This window comes from Lepidochelys kempii, chromosome 20, assembly GCF_965140285.1.
Source record: "Lepidochelys kempii isolate rLepKem1 chromosome 20, rLepKem1.hap1, whole genome shotgun sequence".
NCBI classification, from domain to species: Eukaryota; Metazoa; Chordata; order Testudines; family Cheloniidae; genus Lepidochelys; species Lepidochelys kempii.
The window spans coordinates 7,920,351-7,937,362 of NC_136399.1; positions in this window are offsets into that span (position 1 = coordinate 7,920,351).

Genomic DNA, 17,012 nt, shown 5'->3' on the forward strand with positions numbered 1-17,012 from the left:
TTTCCCCCATTTCAAATCCCATGTTGCGATGGGGACTCCAGAACTGGGTGCACTATTCAGTAACGGCCTCTCTAGTGTTGTGTACGTCTAATGTTCCCAACTCCATGAGTGTGTGAGCCACTAGCGGGCACTAGTCCTACCATATTTCACCTGTTCACCCTGCTGACCTGATGCCAGATCTTTGCAAAAATTCCACTAATTTTGGAATTTCAGGATCCAGACCCCTGCCTGTTTTCGATAGGGAGGGATTGACCCAGATACTGCCTGCCTTGCTCCAGTGAGATCAGGACAGCAAACCCTACTGCTGCCTCAAGGGTCATCACTCTAAAGAGCAGAAATAACTGTCCATGCAGAGAAGGAGGTATTCTCTGTAGCTGAAGGGCGCCTGGACCTGGTGAGCTTCCTGACATAGGATGAGCCCTCCCCACAGTCTCTCTGACCAGCGTCCAGAACCACTGGCCAGCATGGGGGTTCATCACCTATTGATGCCCCAGCTGCCACCACTGCTCCGGCTCTGTACGAGGTGAGTGCACGCTCCTTAGCAAAGCACGTACGGCTTTCTCACAGCAACAGGCTGCTGCCAACATGTGCCCCACCACCTCCTGTGGCCTGCACCAGCCTCTTCTAGCCAAAATGAGAGTTACCTGAAAGGGCTGACAAGGGAGGGGGACAATTGTACTGGGAACCCGAATTCAGGGACCCTCCAAAATGTCTGTACCTGGGGAGAAATGGGAGAGAGGAGCCACAGCAAAGATGATGTACTGGAGCCCCAAATTTCTCTCAACGGACCTCTGCACTAAGGACAGTGTTTGACACAGGTCCTGTTCTGTGTTGGATCCATGCCTCACCACTGGTTGGAAGAAAGGCTGCGCACTGAAATCTGGAGTATGCCGCACCAGACCCAATTCATTTGCCTGAATTCATTTGCTGAGCTAACACCACTGGTGGGCGGGGGGGCCAGAAAGGAGAGCCGAGCTCTCCCGCAGTGTTCACAGAGCGACTCTGCTTACTGCGGCAGTAGGACCCATGAGATGTGCTCCCAGATGTCTGCACAATACGTGTGGCAGCGCAGCTGCCAGGTGTTATGGCAACTGGATGGTCTGCAGCATGGCCCCTCTCCCTCATGATTGGCTCATCCCAGGGATGTAATTGGGTGGGGCAGGGGTCACTCGAGTTAACACACCCCTAGAGTCACAAAGTCAGCATTCCCATCTGGGTCATACATTCAGAGAGTCCAACGCCAGCAGGGACCATTGTGATCATCCAGCCTGACATCCTGTGTAACACAGGCCAGAGAACATCCCCAAATTAATTCCTAGAGCAGAGCTTTTAGAAAACCATCCAATCTTGATTTTAAAATTGCCAGTAATGGAGAATCCACCACAATCCTTAGTAAACTGTTCCACTGGTTAATTACCCTCCTGGTTAAAAATTTACATCTTATTTCCAGTCTGAATTTGTCTAGTTTTAATTTCCAGCCATTGGGCCATATTATGCATTTCTCTGCAAGACTGAAGTGACCATTATTAAATATTTGTTCCCCACTTAGGTACTTATAGACTGTGATCAAGTCACCCCTTAACCTTCTCTTTGTTAAGCCATATAGGTTGAGCTCTTTGAGTCTATCACTATAAGGCATGTTTTCTAATCCTTTAATTATTCTCATGGCTCTTCTCTGAACCCTCCAATTTATCATCAAGGCTACGTTTTAGTCATGGGTATTGTTAGTAAAAGTCATGGACAGGTCATGGGCAATAAAGAAAAATTCACAACTTCTGCTCTATACCCCTGTCTAAATCTTGGGAGGGGGCAGCCTGGGGCCAACATGGGTGCTGGGGGGATGGCCCAGGGGGTGATGTAGATGATGGGGGAGGGTGGCCCGGGATCCCCGCTGCTGCTGGGGGGGCGGGGGGGTGGGCAGCACCGCATGGCCCAGGACTCCCAGTGGTGCTGAGTCAGGACAGTTGGCGGGGCTGGCAGGCTCCCTATCTTGTACCATGCTTCCCTGAAAGCGGAGACATTCCCCTCCCTCAGATCCAAGGTGGAGTCGTGGCCAGGCAGCTCTGTGCACTGCCTCCACCCCGAGCGCCATGTCTGCAGCTCCCATTGGCCAGGCCACGCCTCCACCTAGGAGCTCAGAGATGTTGCCGCTTCCAGGGAGTCCCCCCCTCCCCAAAGTAAGCACCTTCCAGAGCCTTCATCCCCTCCCATGCCCCATTCCCCATCCCTGAGCCCCCTCCTAAACCCAAACTCCTCCTGCTGCTGGGGGGGGGGCACGGCAGTGGACTGAGACTGCCCCAGTAGTGGCCAGTGCGGCTGGCCCAGGGGGCCACCCAAGCTGCTTAGGTGGGCCCCGAGCCTGCCACACCAGCCGCAGGAGAAGTCATGGAGGTCCCGAAAAGTCACAACATCTGAGATTTCTATGATCAATGCCATCCACAGCCTCAGAAACAACTCTGACATCATAATCAAAAAGGCTGACAAAGGAGGTGCTGTTGTCATCATGAATATGTTGGAATATGAACAAGAGGCTGCTAGGCAGCTCTCCAACACCACTTTCCACAAGCCATTACCCTCTGATCCCACTGAGGGTTACCAAAAGAAACTACAGCATTTGCTCAAGAAACTCCCTGAAAAAGCACAAGAACAAATCCACACAGACACACCCCTGGAACCCCGACCTGGGGTATTCTATCTGCTACCCAAGATCCATAAACCTGGAAATCCGGGATGCCCCATCATCTCAGGCATCGACAACCTGACAGCAGGATTGTTTGGCTATGTAGACTCCCTCCTCAGGCCCTACGCTACCAGCACTCCCAGCTATCTTCGAGACACCACTGACTTCCTGAGGAAACTACAATCCATTGGTGATCTTCCTGAAAACACCAGCCTGGCAACTATGGATGTAGAAGCCCTCTACACCAACATTCCACACAAAGATGGACTACAAGCCGTCAAGAACACTATCCCCGATAATGTCACGGCAAACCTGGTGGCTGAACTTTGTGACTTTGTCCTCACCCATAACTATTTCACATTTGGAGGCAATGTATACCTTCAAATCAGCGGCACTGCTATGCGTACCCGCATGGCCCCACACTATGCCAACATTTTTATGGCTGACTTAGAACAACGCTTCCTCAGCTCTCGTCCCCTAATGCCCCTACTCTACTTGCGCTACATTGATGACATCTTCATCATCTGGACCCGTGGAAAAGAAGCCCTTGAGGAATTCCACCAGGATTTCAACAGTTTCCATCCTAACAACAACCTCAGCCTGGACCAGTCCACACAAGAGATCCACTTCCTGGACACTATGGTGCTAATAAACGATGGTCACATAAACACCACCCTATACCAGAAACCTACTGACCGCTATTCCTACCTACATGCCTCCAGCTTTCATCCAGACCACACCACACGATCCATTGTCTACAGCCAAGCTCTACGATACAACTGCATTTACTCCAACCCCTCAGACAGAGACAAACACCTACAAGATCTCTATCAAGCATTCTTACAACTACAATACCCACCTGGGGAAGTGAAGAAACAGATTTACAGAGCCAGAAGAGTACCCAGAAGTCACCTACTACAGGACAGGCCCAACAAATAAAATAACAGAACGCCACTAGCCATCACCTTCAGCCTCCAACTAAAACCTCTCCAACGCATCATCAAGGATCTGCAGCCTATCCTGAAGGACGACCCATCACTCTCACAGATCTTGGGAGACAGGCCAGTCCTTGCCTACAGACAGCCCCCCAACCTGAAGCAAATACTCACCAGCAACTACACACCACACAACAGAACCACTAACCCAGGAACCAACCCCTGCAACAAAGCCCGTTGCCAACTGTGCCCACATATCTATTCAGGGGACACCATCATAGGGCCTAATCACATCAGCCACACTATCAGAGGCTCGTTCACCTGCACATCTACCAATGTGATATATGCCATCATGTGCCAGCAATGCCCCTCTGCCATGTACATTGGTCAAACTGGACAGTCTCTATGTAAAAGAATAAATGAACACAAATCAGATATCAAGAATTATAACATTCATAAACCAGTTGGAGAACACTTCAATCTCTTTGGTCACTCGATTACAGATCTAAAAGTTGCAATTCTTCAACAACAAAAACTTCAAAAACAGACTCCAACGAGAGACTGCTGAATTGGAATTAATTTGCAAACTGGATACAATTAACTTAGGCTTGAATAGAGGCTGGGAGTGGATGGGTCATTAGACAAAGTAAAAAGAAAGGGAGTACTTGTGGCACCTTAGAGACTAACAAATTTATTTGAGCATGAGCTTTCGTGAGCTATAGCTCACTTCATCAGATGCAGTCAGTGGAAAAACACAAAGTAAAACTATTTCCCCATGTTTTCTCCCCCCCCCTCCAGCCCCCACTGTTCCTCAGACGTTCTTGTCCACTGCTGGAAATGGCAGTGATCACTCTCTTGTTACAGTGTGTATTGTAACACCCATTGTTTCATGTTCTCTATGTATATAAATCTCCCCACTGTATTTTCCACTGAATGCATCCGATGAAGTGAGCTGTAGCTCATGAAAGCTCATGCTCAAATAAATTTGTTAGTCTCTAAGGTGCCACAAGTCCTCCTTTTCTTTTTCCCCTCTCCTAGTGCAGCTAGAGGAGCCGGACTTCCATCCTAGGTCGGTGACTGACACCCCCCCCCGCCCAAGTCCTTGATAGCCCCCATATCTTCCCCCCCCCATTTTGGCACCCTCCTCCCCTGCCTGCAGCCTAGCGGGGAGGAGCAGTTGACCTGCTTCCCCTCTCACCCCTTTCTCCAGAGTTTTTCCCCTCCTTCCCGTCCCTCACAGCTCATCATGGCGGGAGAAATGACAGGTGGGATCCCTGGGGCGGACCCTGCCCCTCTCCTCCGCCTGCCCTCCTGATGCCCCTCATAGCCTCTACTTCAACCGCCGCTGCCGAACCACCGGCTATTGCCCCCGCTGGGGCACCAGCAGCGGCGGGCACCGGGGTGACCTCCGCTGCTGCCACGTCTCACCCCCTCCGATTCTGGGGGAGCTCCCCCAGCCAGCGGGAAGGGCTGGGGCAAAAGGAAAGGAAAGAACCCCGCTAAAAAGACAAGGCCCTCTATGGCAGGGGCTGCCCTCACTGCCGCGGCCCTGCCATCGGCCGTGGCGTCCCTCCCCTCTGTTCCCTCCACCAGCACCATGGGCACCCCCCCACCAGACTCCAAAGCACATGCCCAGGTGGCGGCAGCCCCCCCGCCACCTACTACATCATCTCTCCCAGTCACCGCTGCTGTTACCATCCCTAGTGGCCAGGGCCCCTTCCCCACCTTGACCAGGAAGCACAGCATCCGTTGCGTCCTGGTGCCCGCCTCGCCCCACACGGAGACCTACGTGCGGGCGTTGGCGAGGGTGGTGGGGCCCACGGCCATTGTGGCTTCCTCCAGAACGTATGGCAAGGTCGTCGTCTTCTTCCTTGCCTCAGAGGCCGCCGCCCAGGTGGCGATGGAGAAGGGCCTGGTGGTGGGGGGCGTGTTCGTCCCCCTGGAGCGGCTGGAGGACCTGGGTGCCCGCCTGGTCCTGACGTCCGTCCCGCCTTTCCTCCCCAGTGCTGCCCTGTTACCCGCCCTCTCTACCCTGGGGAAACCCATCTCCATTATCAGCCCTCTCCCACTGGGCGGTAAAGACCCCGCCCTCCGTCACAGCCTTTCGTTCCCCCGGCAAGTGCAGATACAAGTGCCGCCAGCAGCACGGGACGGAGAGGCGCTCAAGGGGTCTTTTCTGGTCCCCTACCAGGGGGCCCATTACCAGGTGCATTATTCCATGGAGGAGGCCCAGTGCTACCTCTGCTGGGCAATGGGGCACGTCCGGAGGATGGGGTGGGGTGCCGGCCCCGTCATCGCCAGCGCCCTTGGCTGCCCAGCACCCGGAGTCGCCCCTCCTCCTTCTCAGCCCATCTCTGCTCCCGCTCGGGCCCAAGAGGTACTTCCCCCCAGTGCGCCCAGACGAGCAGGAGCAGTGCGGCTGCCTGCACGCTGGCGGGGCCTGCAGAGCAGGGTGCGGTGGGGGCATCGCCGGGCGTGGGAGAGGGCCCGCCCCAGGGGGAATCTGCCTCCCTTCGTGCTGCCCCCCCGTTGCCTTCCCGAGTCCCCGAGTCATCCTCCCTGCCCCCAGATCCAACCCCTGTTACTCAGCCCGCAGACAATGCCATGGAGGGCTGGACCCTTGTACAGGGAAAGCGGGGCAAGCGGAAGGCTCGAGGTCCGCGCCTGCCATCCAATGCGGGGGGCCCCTGGAAAAGCAGGAAGGGGGGCACCGCTGCCGAGCCTTCCGCCCTGCCCATGGCCACATTCCATCCACTGGTGCCGGCCGGGGAAGACGTGGCAGCACGAAGGGGAACAGCGCCCCTCCGTCGGGGTCCCTCCCCACGGAGGCCTCCGATACAGCCCCTCCCGCCCCCTTAACATCCGAAGCCCCTGCGAGCCCCGAAGCGGGTGTCGCTCCGGGCACTGGCGGGGAGAGCCCCGGGGTGGTGGGAGGTGATCTCCCCTCCGTCTTTGAGGAGATCAAAGCCCTGGGTCTGACCCCGGTCACCCAGGGGGAGGATGACCCTCTGCCAGCGGGCCTCGACCTGAGCTACCTCACCCTGGCCCCCCCCTTCCCTGTGCCCCCTCCCCATGACCACTGCTTCTGCTCCCGCCTCCGAGGGTCCCCTGGACTCTTCGACCTGCCCAGCCGTAGGTGGTACTCCACTGACGGCCGCCAAGCCAGTTGAGGCGACAGCCAGTGCCTCGCAGCTGGGACCCAAGTCACCAGGGGTATCCCCCGTTGGCGTGGGGCAACCAACTTCCTTTCCGGGCGGGGGCCCCACTGAAAATTGCCGACCTCCTGATGCCATGGTTGTCACATCTGCCGTTGAGCCTGAGCCCAGCATCACTGGGGACCCCCTCCCCCTCCCTCAGATCCCTGAGCCAGACCGAGGGGAATCACTCCCCGGTGGCCCTGTTACTGGGGCCCAGGATCCTGCCTCTGCCCCTCTCCCCGACCCTACTCCTGACCCCTGCCCTGCCCCTACTTTTGACCCTGTCCCTATCCTCTCCGCCTCCCACAATGCCATTGTGCCCCTGGGGCCATCCCCTTCCCTTTCCCGGAGGGTGACCCCCCAGGGAGCGGCCTTTATGTTTCCCCGTCCCAACCCATTAGGGGCTGCTATCTTCCCTTCGCCGCTCCGCATTGAGCCGGGGTCTGAGGCAGGCTGCGTGACGCCAGCCCATCGGGCGCAACGTCAAGGGTCCGCCCCTTGCCTGCCTGTCTCGGTGGGCCATGGGGCTGTGCCAGGGGCCCCACCGAGGACGACCGGGGGCCAGTGACCCCACCCCCACATCGGCTGCAAGAGGAGCTGCGGGAGTTTCTAGAAGACATCTGTGGCTCCTGCAATAAGGTGCAGCTCGCTCTGCAGCGATGGGGGGATTTTCATCAAGTCCTCCAGGCCGTGAGGGCCCTCATGGGGGAGGGTAAGAGGACCGGGAAGCAGGGCGCCGCAGCTCACCATCAGACCTGTGGCTTCCGTGACTCCTTGCTCACCTTCGAGGTAGGTCACGGTTTGCTGCGTGTCCCATTGGGGGCCGTGAGCGTCCCTGCCTGCGAGGATCCCCCCCCCCATCCCTCCTCATGGCACCTATCACCTTTGCAACACTGAACACCGGGGGCTGTAGGACGGGTCTCTGCAGGTGCCAGGTGCTCTCCTTCCTTTGGGAGGGGGCATACTCTGTGGTTTTTCTGCAGGAGACCCGTACGGATCCAGCCGCCGAAGACACCTCCATCTGCCCCTGGGGGAGGGAGGGCAGGGTATAAAGTACCTACACACTCAGGTCCATGTCTTCCGCCTCCAGGCCCTGCAGAAGCTCCTTTATGGTGCAGGTAGTCCGGCGTGGAGCGTACTGGTGCACGCCTTCCTGTGCCGCCTCCGAGGGCTCCACTATGACCTGCAGCTCCTTTATCTCGATCCAAGAGGTCTTCAGCGAGACCTCTCCGGGCTGCCGGTCTTCTACCAGGACCTCCTCTTGACCTGGAAACTGTTCTCAGTGACCAGGTCCGTGGCGGCCACCGAGGGGGCAGATCTCCTCGCGGAGCCCCTGCTACACAATCCCCAGCTCCGTGTGCAGGTGGCGGAGTCCCCCTCGGTGCACCAGAGGTTGGTTCTGGCAGAAGTCACCAGGGTCGGAGACCTCCTGGATTACGACCGGGGAGACTGGCTGGATCCCCTGACGCTTGCTCAGGAGGTGAGGGCCGCTCTGCTGCCTGCTGCTCGGGTTTACCTTGACCGGGTCCTGCTCGAGGGCATGCCCCGCCCACCCACTACCCCAGGCCTCTGGACCTTTTTAATCGGGCCTCTGCCCCGTGAACCTAACAGGTCCCCCCACCCCTTCTCCGTGAGCCGGCTGCACGACTTGCAGCCGGTTCATTTCCAGACCGCACCAAGGAAACACCTAGACATGCTTGTGCTCCACACTCTTAACTTGCTCACCCTCGCGTCCTGCCCCGACACAAAGTGGCGGGACCTCCTGCCACCTTTACAGGGTGAGGAGCCCCAGTGGGCCAGCCTCTAATCCACACTGGTCCTGAGACCCGCTGGGGATATCAGCTGGCAGCTCCTTCAAGGGGCCATGAGCACGGGCGTGTATTTGGCACGTTTTACCCCTATCCCGGACACCTGTCCCTTCTGTGGCGTGAGGGAGACTCTGGCACACATTTACTTGGAGTGCGCCAGGTTGCAGCCCCTATTCCGGCTCCTCTCAAATATTCTGTTATGTTTCTGGCTGCACTTTTCCCCTCACCTCCTTCTCTATGCACTCCCTATCCGTGGCCCCACAAAGTCACGGGACCGCCTGGTCAACCTCCTCCTGGCCCCGGCTAAAACGGCCATCTATAAAACCAGGGAAAGGAGGTTGGCCAATGGAGATTCCTGTGACTGTGGGGTCTGTTTCCGATCCTGTATCCATTCACATATCCAGGCAGAGTTCCTGTGCGCGGCGGCCACTGGCTTTCTTGACACCTTTGAGGAGCAGTGGGTGCTGTCCGGGGTGTCCCCATCAGGCTCTCTTCTTTTGACCCTTTGACCACACTCCCGTCCTTATTATTTCATTAGTTGTTCCCTGGAATTATTTGGTTTCCAGGTCCTGTAGATCCTCTCCTTAGGCTGGGGGAGGGGTCCTTAAGCAGTGGGCGGGCTCTTGCCCACCCACTTCCCGGAACCCAAAAGGTACAACCTCCATATCCTCATTCCCATTTGTCACCCTACCATTATCCCTAAGCTCCTCATTAGCCTCATTAAAGCCTGAGGCAAAGTATGTGTTTAGATATTGGGCCATGCCTAGATTATCCTTGACCTCCACTCCATCCTCAGTGTTTAGCAGTCCCACTTCTTCTTTCTTTGTTTTCTTCTTATTTATATGGCTATAGAACCTTTTACTATTGCTTTTAATTCCCTTTGCAAGGTCCAACTCTACTTGACTTTTGGCCTTTCTCACTTTATCCCTACATGTTCTGACCTCAGTAAGGTAGCTTTCCTTGCTAATCCCTCCCATCTTCCACTCCTTGTAGGCTTTCTGCTTTTTCTTAATAACCTCTCTGAGATGCTTGCTCATCCAGCTTGGTCTACAACTCCTGCCTATGAATCTTTTCCCCTTTCTTGGGATGCAGGCTTCTGATAGTTTCTGCAACTTTGACTTGAAAGTAATCCCAGGCCTCCTCCACCTTTAGATCCATAAGTTCTTCAGTCCAATCCACTTCCCTAACTAATTTCCTTAATTTTTTAAAGTTAGCCTTTTTGAAATCAAAACCCCTAGTCAGAGATCTATTTTTGTTTATCCTTCTGTTTAGTTTGAACTGAATTAGCTCATGATCGCTCAAACCAAGGTTGTCCCCTACAACCATTTCTTTGATGAGGTCCTCACTGCTCACCAAAACCAAATCTAAAATGGCATCCCCTCTTGTCGGTTTAGCAACTACTTTGCAAAGGAATCCATCAGCTATCACATCTAGGAAAATCTGAGCCCTATTATTATTACTAGCACTCGTCTTCCAGTCTATATCTGGGAAGTTAAAGTCTCCCATGATCACACAATTCCCATTAGTATTTACTTCCTGAAAAACATTAAAGAGGTCTCTAGCCATATCCAAATTGGATCCCGGCGGTCTCTAGCCCACCCCAAGCACTATCCCAGGGGAGGCTCTAATAGTTTTCTTCCCCAGTGTGATTTTTGCCCAGACGGACTCAGTCTTATCCATTCCATCGCTTCTTATTTCTTTACAGTCTACCTCATTCTTGATACACAGTGCTACTCCGCCACCTTTGCCTTTATTTCTGTCTTTCCTAAACAGCACAGACCCCTCAATCCCTGTACTCCAGTCATGACGGCTATTCCACCCTGTTTCTGTTACCCCTAGAGCGTCTGGTTTCACTTCCTGCACCTGTAGCTGTAGTTCCTCCATTTTATTACCTAGGATCCTCGCATTAGTCTACAAACATCTTCATTTTTGCCGTTTGGCTTCGCTCACATTCTTTACCCGATTGGGCACAGACATTCTACCACCAATATCACCTATTAGACTGGTATGTACACTGCCCTTCCACCTTACGTCCATTCTCCTACCCACGGCTGTATCCTTTCTTACTTCATTTTCTTCCCTCTCAAAGAGAATGACTGGCATGGAGATCACCTGGACATCTCCCAACCGTCTCCCCTGAATTCCTGGTTTAAAGCTCTCTTGATCAGTTGTGCCATCCTCCATCCTAGAAGTCTATTTCCCTCCTTAGGCCTTCCTGCCAGGCCTCAGCCTAGGAGGTAGCCAGGCCGAGCTCCCCTACTCAGCCTGCGTCTTCACCAGCACTGCTCTGTCGAAGGTACCCTATCTCTCCCAGACAGCTAGCTCCTTCTCACTCCAAGGCTGGAGTCCCACTCACAGCCCTCTTATCAAAGCCAGCTGTGCCATGATTGAGTTGCCCACACCTGTGACCCACTACTCAGCCATTCTCCCTCAGCTGCTCTCACTCCTTTTATCCCAGGAGTAGGGTAACCACCCCACTACAGAGGGTAAACCCAAAATTATGCTGTCTTGCGCTGCACAGAGAATTGTTCAGCATAAGCTAATGAAATTCACCCCCTCCCTCAATGTGGAGGAAGATATGCAATAGCTTTTTGCCCCCAGTTATGAATTCCACACACTGGGTTTTAGACAAAATAAACACAAGTTTATTAACTACCAAAGATAGATTTTAAGTAATTATAAGGGATAGCAAACAGATCAAAGCAGATTACCCAGAAAATAAAACAAAATGCAATCTAAGCTTAATACACTAAAGAAATTGGTTACACACAGCAAATTCTAACCCTAAATGATGTTTTAGGCAGATTGCAGAGACTTGCTTGCAGCTTAAAACTTCAGATATTCCATTCACAGGCTAGACAACCTTCTAGCCTGGGCTCAGTCCTTCTCTCCTTGTCCAATCTTTTTGTCAGATGTTTCCAGCTGTCCTCTTTCTTGGGCAGGGAGTCAATGAAGAACCAGCCACGATGATGTCACTCCCCTGTCTTAAATAGTTTTTGCATATGGCAGGAATCCTTTGTCTCCCAGTATAGTTCCCACCCCTGATTAGTGGAAAAATACTTGTATTATCAGGGAGTCCAGTACCAGGTGACTTGGTCACATGACCCTGCAGCCATAACTCAGAGACTCTTTGCAGCATCCCCAGAAAGACTTCTCAGTGGGTGATTAGCATCTTCTAAGACCTATTGTTTTCCCTAATGGCTCTTTCCATCAAGACATCTAGACTGATTGCCTTCTGCCTAGTGGGCACATTTGCATTACACATTTGTAACAGATGCATAGTCAATATTCCTAACTTCAGATACCAAAATGATACATGCATATAAATAGGATAATTATATGACCCTGAGGGGAGTGTTTGGGCCCCCCATCAAGGTGCCTGTAGCGAGGATACACCTGAAATGGGGGGCTAAGAAGGGACCCAAAGAGGTTGGGGTGCACGATCACCTGCCTACCAAAGTGCTAATGGTGCCCCTCGACTTGATGAGGGACGAGTGGGAGGGGAAGGCCTCCCCCAATGGGGTATGTACTGACCTTCCAGGAGAAGCTCGTGGAGCTCATCGGCTTGGCCAGGGGAAACCTAGCCAGGGCAAAGAGGAAGCAGAAGATCTGGTATGACCACTCAACACATGCCTGCTCCTGTGCTACCAAGGACCAGGGGATGCTTCTCATTCCCGTGAGGAAGAAGCTGCAAGCTGCCTGGGACGGGCCCTTCAAGGTCATCAGACAGGTAAATGAGGTGAAATATGTAGTGGAACTGTCCATCCGGGCACACCGCCACTGTGTGCACCATGTCAACATGATGAAGCCATATTGGGACAGGGAGAAGTTGGGGCTGGCTGGGTGTGGACAGTGGGAGGAGAAGGGAGAGGATCCCCTGGTGGGACTCCTCCCTGAGGCTGGGGCTGACCCCTCGCTGGAATCAATTCCCCTCTCAGACCAGCTAACCCCTGCCCAGCAGGCAGAGATCAGAGAGGTCCTGCATTCATTCCAGCAGCTGTTCTCCAACTGGCCTGGGCTCACAACCCTTCCATCAGGTGTTCCCCATTCAGGGTAACTGGAAAAACAGCCCAGGACCTGGAGAGAGAGGTTGGAGACATGTTGGCTTTAGGGGTGATCCAGCCGTCCTCCAGCCCCTGAGTCTGTCCCGTGGTGCTGGTCCCCAAGAAGGACGGGTCGATCCGGTTCTGTGTGGACTATCGGAAGCTCAATGCCATCACCATGTCCGATGGGTACCCCGTGCCTAGGACCGATGAGATCCTAGACAAGTTGGGGGGTGCCCGATACCTCACTACCATGGATCTTACCAAAGGCTACTGGCAGGTGCCTTTGGACCCAGAGGCCAGGGCGAAGTCTGTCTTCACCACCCCAAAACGGCTCTTCAAGTTCCTGGTCCTGCCTTTTGGCCTCAAGGGGACACCTGCCACCTTCCAGCACCTGGTGGGCCAGTTACTGAGGGGGATGGAGGACTTTGCTCTAGCATATATTTATGATATCTGTGTCTTTAGCCAGACCTGGGAAGAACATGTGTCCCAGGTGAGGAGGGTGCTGGGTCACCTCCAGGATGCAGGACTAACCATAAAAGCTGGAAAGTGCAAAGTGGGGATGGCAGAGGTGTCATACCTGGGCCACAAGGTGAGGAGCGGCCACCTGAAGCTGGAGCCGGTCAAACTGGTGGCAGTCAAGGACTGGCCCGCTCCTCAGACTAAGAAGCAGGTCCAGGATTTCATTGGGATGGCAGGGGACTACCGGAGGTTTGTGCCCCACTTTAGCTCCCTGGCAGCTCCCCTCACGGTGCTCTGTAGGAAGGGAAAGCCAGACAAGGTGGTCTGGCCCAAGAAGGGCCAGAGGGCCCTCTGTGCACTGAAGGGGGCACTTATTCAAAGCCCGGTGCTGGTAAACCTGGATTTTAACAAACCCTTCCGGGTGTTCACTGATGCCTCAGATACGGGGCTGGGTGCAGAGCTGTTGCAAACTGATACTAAGGGGGAGAGACACTATGCGGCCATAGAGAAGGAATGCCTGGCCATGGTGTGGGCCCTTAAAAAACTGCTTTATCATGGGGCGGGGGCCCTGAAGTTCCCCAGGTCACTGGCTAAGTGACCCCGCTCAGTTCAGACTCAAAGGGGGGAGAGATGTGACAAAGTGGGGGATTTACTTCATTTTTCCTTGTTTTTTCCAATGGTTTGCATGCAGAGGGGGTGGGACTCAGTTTCCCTGGGTGTTACAGGTTTAACAAGGTGATGGGAGAGGGAGTTTGTTGTCACAGAGGATCAGGAACAGAACTGCGGACCATGGCCAATGGCCTGGAGAATGGATACCCCAGTGACTGATGACCTGATGACCTGGTGACCAGGAGGCCCAGATCAGGAGTTACAGCCGGTTCTGGCCAGTGGGAGGACAGTGGGGGTGACCCTGTTTACCAGGATAGAAGACAATGGACAGAGGCGGGACTTGGGGGAGGTGATATCAGATGCCCAGATGGGAAGCAGGGGGGCTTGGGACTGGAGAGAGAGAGCAGGCAGAGCCCACCTGAATGCAGGGGAGACTTGGATGTGCTGTGCTGAGGGAGGCCAGACCTGAGGGCCCTGATAGTTTCCTATGCTGTGTTCAGACGCTCAATAAACCCTCCTATTTTACGCTGGCTGAGAGTTGCTCTGGTCTAGAGAACAAGGTTGCGTTATTCCCTCTGGGAGTGGAGGCCCCTGGGGTCCAGAGCGAGTGGACTCCCTGAGGGGGCCCACAACGAGAGACAGGTGTGCTAAGGCTCAGAGAGGTGCAGTTCCAGGAGGTGGAGGGGCTTAACCTCTGAGAGAGAGGGTGGACCCCCAAGAAGGGCTGTCACTCTGAAGGGGGTTCCCCCCGGGGCCAAGAGCGGGCACGACCTGTGAGTCCGTGATAGGGAGACTCACAGGATCCCACTCCCGGAGAGGCAGAGGCCCGAGGCCTGGCACCTAAGCTAGTGCACTGCGAGAAACCAGAGGGGGCAGTGGGGCAGCCGGCCCAGCACCCATGTCACAGCAGTGCCACAGACACACAGTCACAATGATGGAGGCAGGGATCGATGAGGTCTGGGCTCGATCCATGACTTCTGACTATTCAAAGCTAAATCTTATCCTCCAAGTTTCTTAAAATCAAACCTCTCATCATTCCCCATGGGTGAGGAGGAAACCTTCGAACTGCCCCAAGTGTAGACACCCTGCCCTGTGTCCCACAGAAGACAGATGCCAACACCAATATCCCAATCATCAACATTGCTACCCAAAGCCAGAATGAGCAGAGAGTGGGGTCTGCACTAGGCAGACACTTGTCCGGTTTTAAATTGGACAGTCCTGCTTTTCTAGCGGTTGTCCCCATCTGATCCCCAGAAAAAACTGGGCATGGTTTTGTCCAGTATCAGGAGGGGACAGGATGGCCCTTTTGAAGAGCATGCTGCTCCTCACACGTAAGGTCACAACAGTGGGGGTAGAGAGATGCATTCTTCAAAAGGGCATCCCCTGGGTGGCATGACCTCAGAAGCCCCATGTGTCCAAGGTCATGTCAGCGGGGGCGGAGTCACACCAGCTGAGGCAGGCCCATGCCCTTTCTGGAAGTATCAAAATGTCTGGAATTCTGGGATTGTGTGAGTGGCTACCCTAGGTCATCAGAGGAGTGAAGTTCTGGAACAGCCTCCCAAGGGAAGCAATGGGGCCAAAAAACCTAACTGGCTTTGTCAAGGCTGAATGTCAAGGAGTCGGTCTTGGGACCAGTTTTGTTCAATATCTTCATTAATGATCTGGAAGATGGGATGAATTGCAGCCTCAGCAAGTTTGCAGGTGACACTAAGCAGTGGGGAGAGGTAGATAAGCTCGAGGGTAAGGATGGGGTCCAGAGTGACCTTGACAAATTGGAGGATTGGGCCAAAATAAATCTGATAAGGTTCAACAGAGTCCTGCACTTAGGAAGGAAGAATCCCATGCACTGCTACAGGCTGGGGACCGACTGGCTAAGCAGCAGTTCTGCAGAAAAGGACCTGGGGATTACAGTGGATGAGAAGCTGGATATGAGTCAACAGTGTGCCCTTGTTGCCAAGAAGGCTAACGGCATATTGGGCTGTATTAGTAGGAGCATTGCCAGCAGATCGAGGGAAGTGATTATTCCCCTCTATTCAGCACTGGTGAGGCCACAGCTGGAGTATTGCATCCAGTTTTGGGCCCCCCACTACAGAAGGGATGTGGACAAATTGGAGAGAGTCCAGCAGAGGGCAACGAAAATGACCAGGGGGCTGGGTCACATGACTTACAAGGAGAGGCTGAGGGAACAGGGGTTGTTTAGTCTGCAGAAGAGAAGAGTGAGGGGGGATTTGATAGCAGCTTTCAACTACCTGAAGAGGGGTTCCAAAGAAGATGGAGCTCGGCTGTTCTCAGTGGTGGCAGATGACAGAACAAGAAGCAAAGGTCTCAAGTTGCAGTGTGGGAGGTCTAGGTTAGATATTAGGAAACACTATTTCACTAGAAGGGTGGTGAAGCACTGGAATGGGTTACCTGGGAAGGTGGTGGAAACTCCATCCTTAGAGGTTTTTAAGGCCCAGCTTGACAAAGCCCTGGCTGGGATGATTTAGTTGGTGTTGGTCCTGCTTTGAGCAGGGGGATGGACTAGATGACCTCCTGAGGTCTCTTCCAACCCTGATATTCTATGATTCTATGATCATTTGGGCAAGCAATCCCATCATGCTGAGCACCTAGGCAGCGTGGGTGTGTCCATGCAAACAAGATCAGCTCCTGAAGTCCTTTTCCACAGCTCACCACTAGATGTCAGGGGAGAGCTCATTCAAACACTACGTACACCGTAGATACCTCGGCGAAATGTGATTTATTAAATTTCATGTTTCCACCAAAGAATTCAAGGACCAGGGGAAAACGTTCAATGGTTTGTAAGAACTCTGCATGCATTGCAAAACTGTGATTCTGCGAATGCAAAACATGAAAATATCAGAGGCTATTGGGTTAATAGATAAAACTCTTCCATAGCAGCTACAGTTGAAGAGAGCTTTAACCCTGGCCACAGCTATACGGAGGGCAACGCTGTCTGAGCTGGTGAGATAGCAAAACCAAGAGCAACTTGACAAACCTGAAACTAGCTTAGGAACTTTAAGCAGACACTTGAGTGTTAAAAGTCTTTATAATAAATCCCTTGAGACAAGGAGATGTTGTGGGTGCATACAGACCAGGGCCAGAAAAGAGAGGCTACTCCAGCTACACAAAGCAACCTCAACAGACAAGCAACTTCAGGAAGTTCTATGTTACATTAGGAGTGGCTGGAAAGTGACAAGACTCTACTTCCTAGTTTGTGGAGAATTAAGCAAGTCAAATGGACTCATGTCATCAAGGTTTAACTAAATGCTGTGAACAGG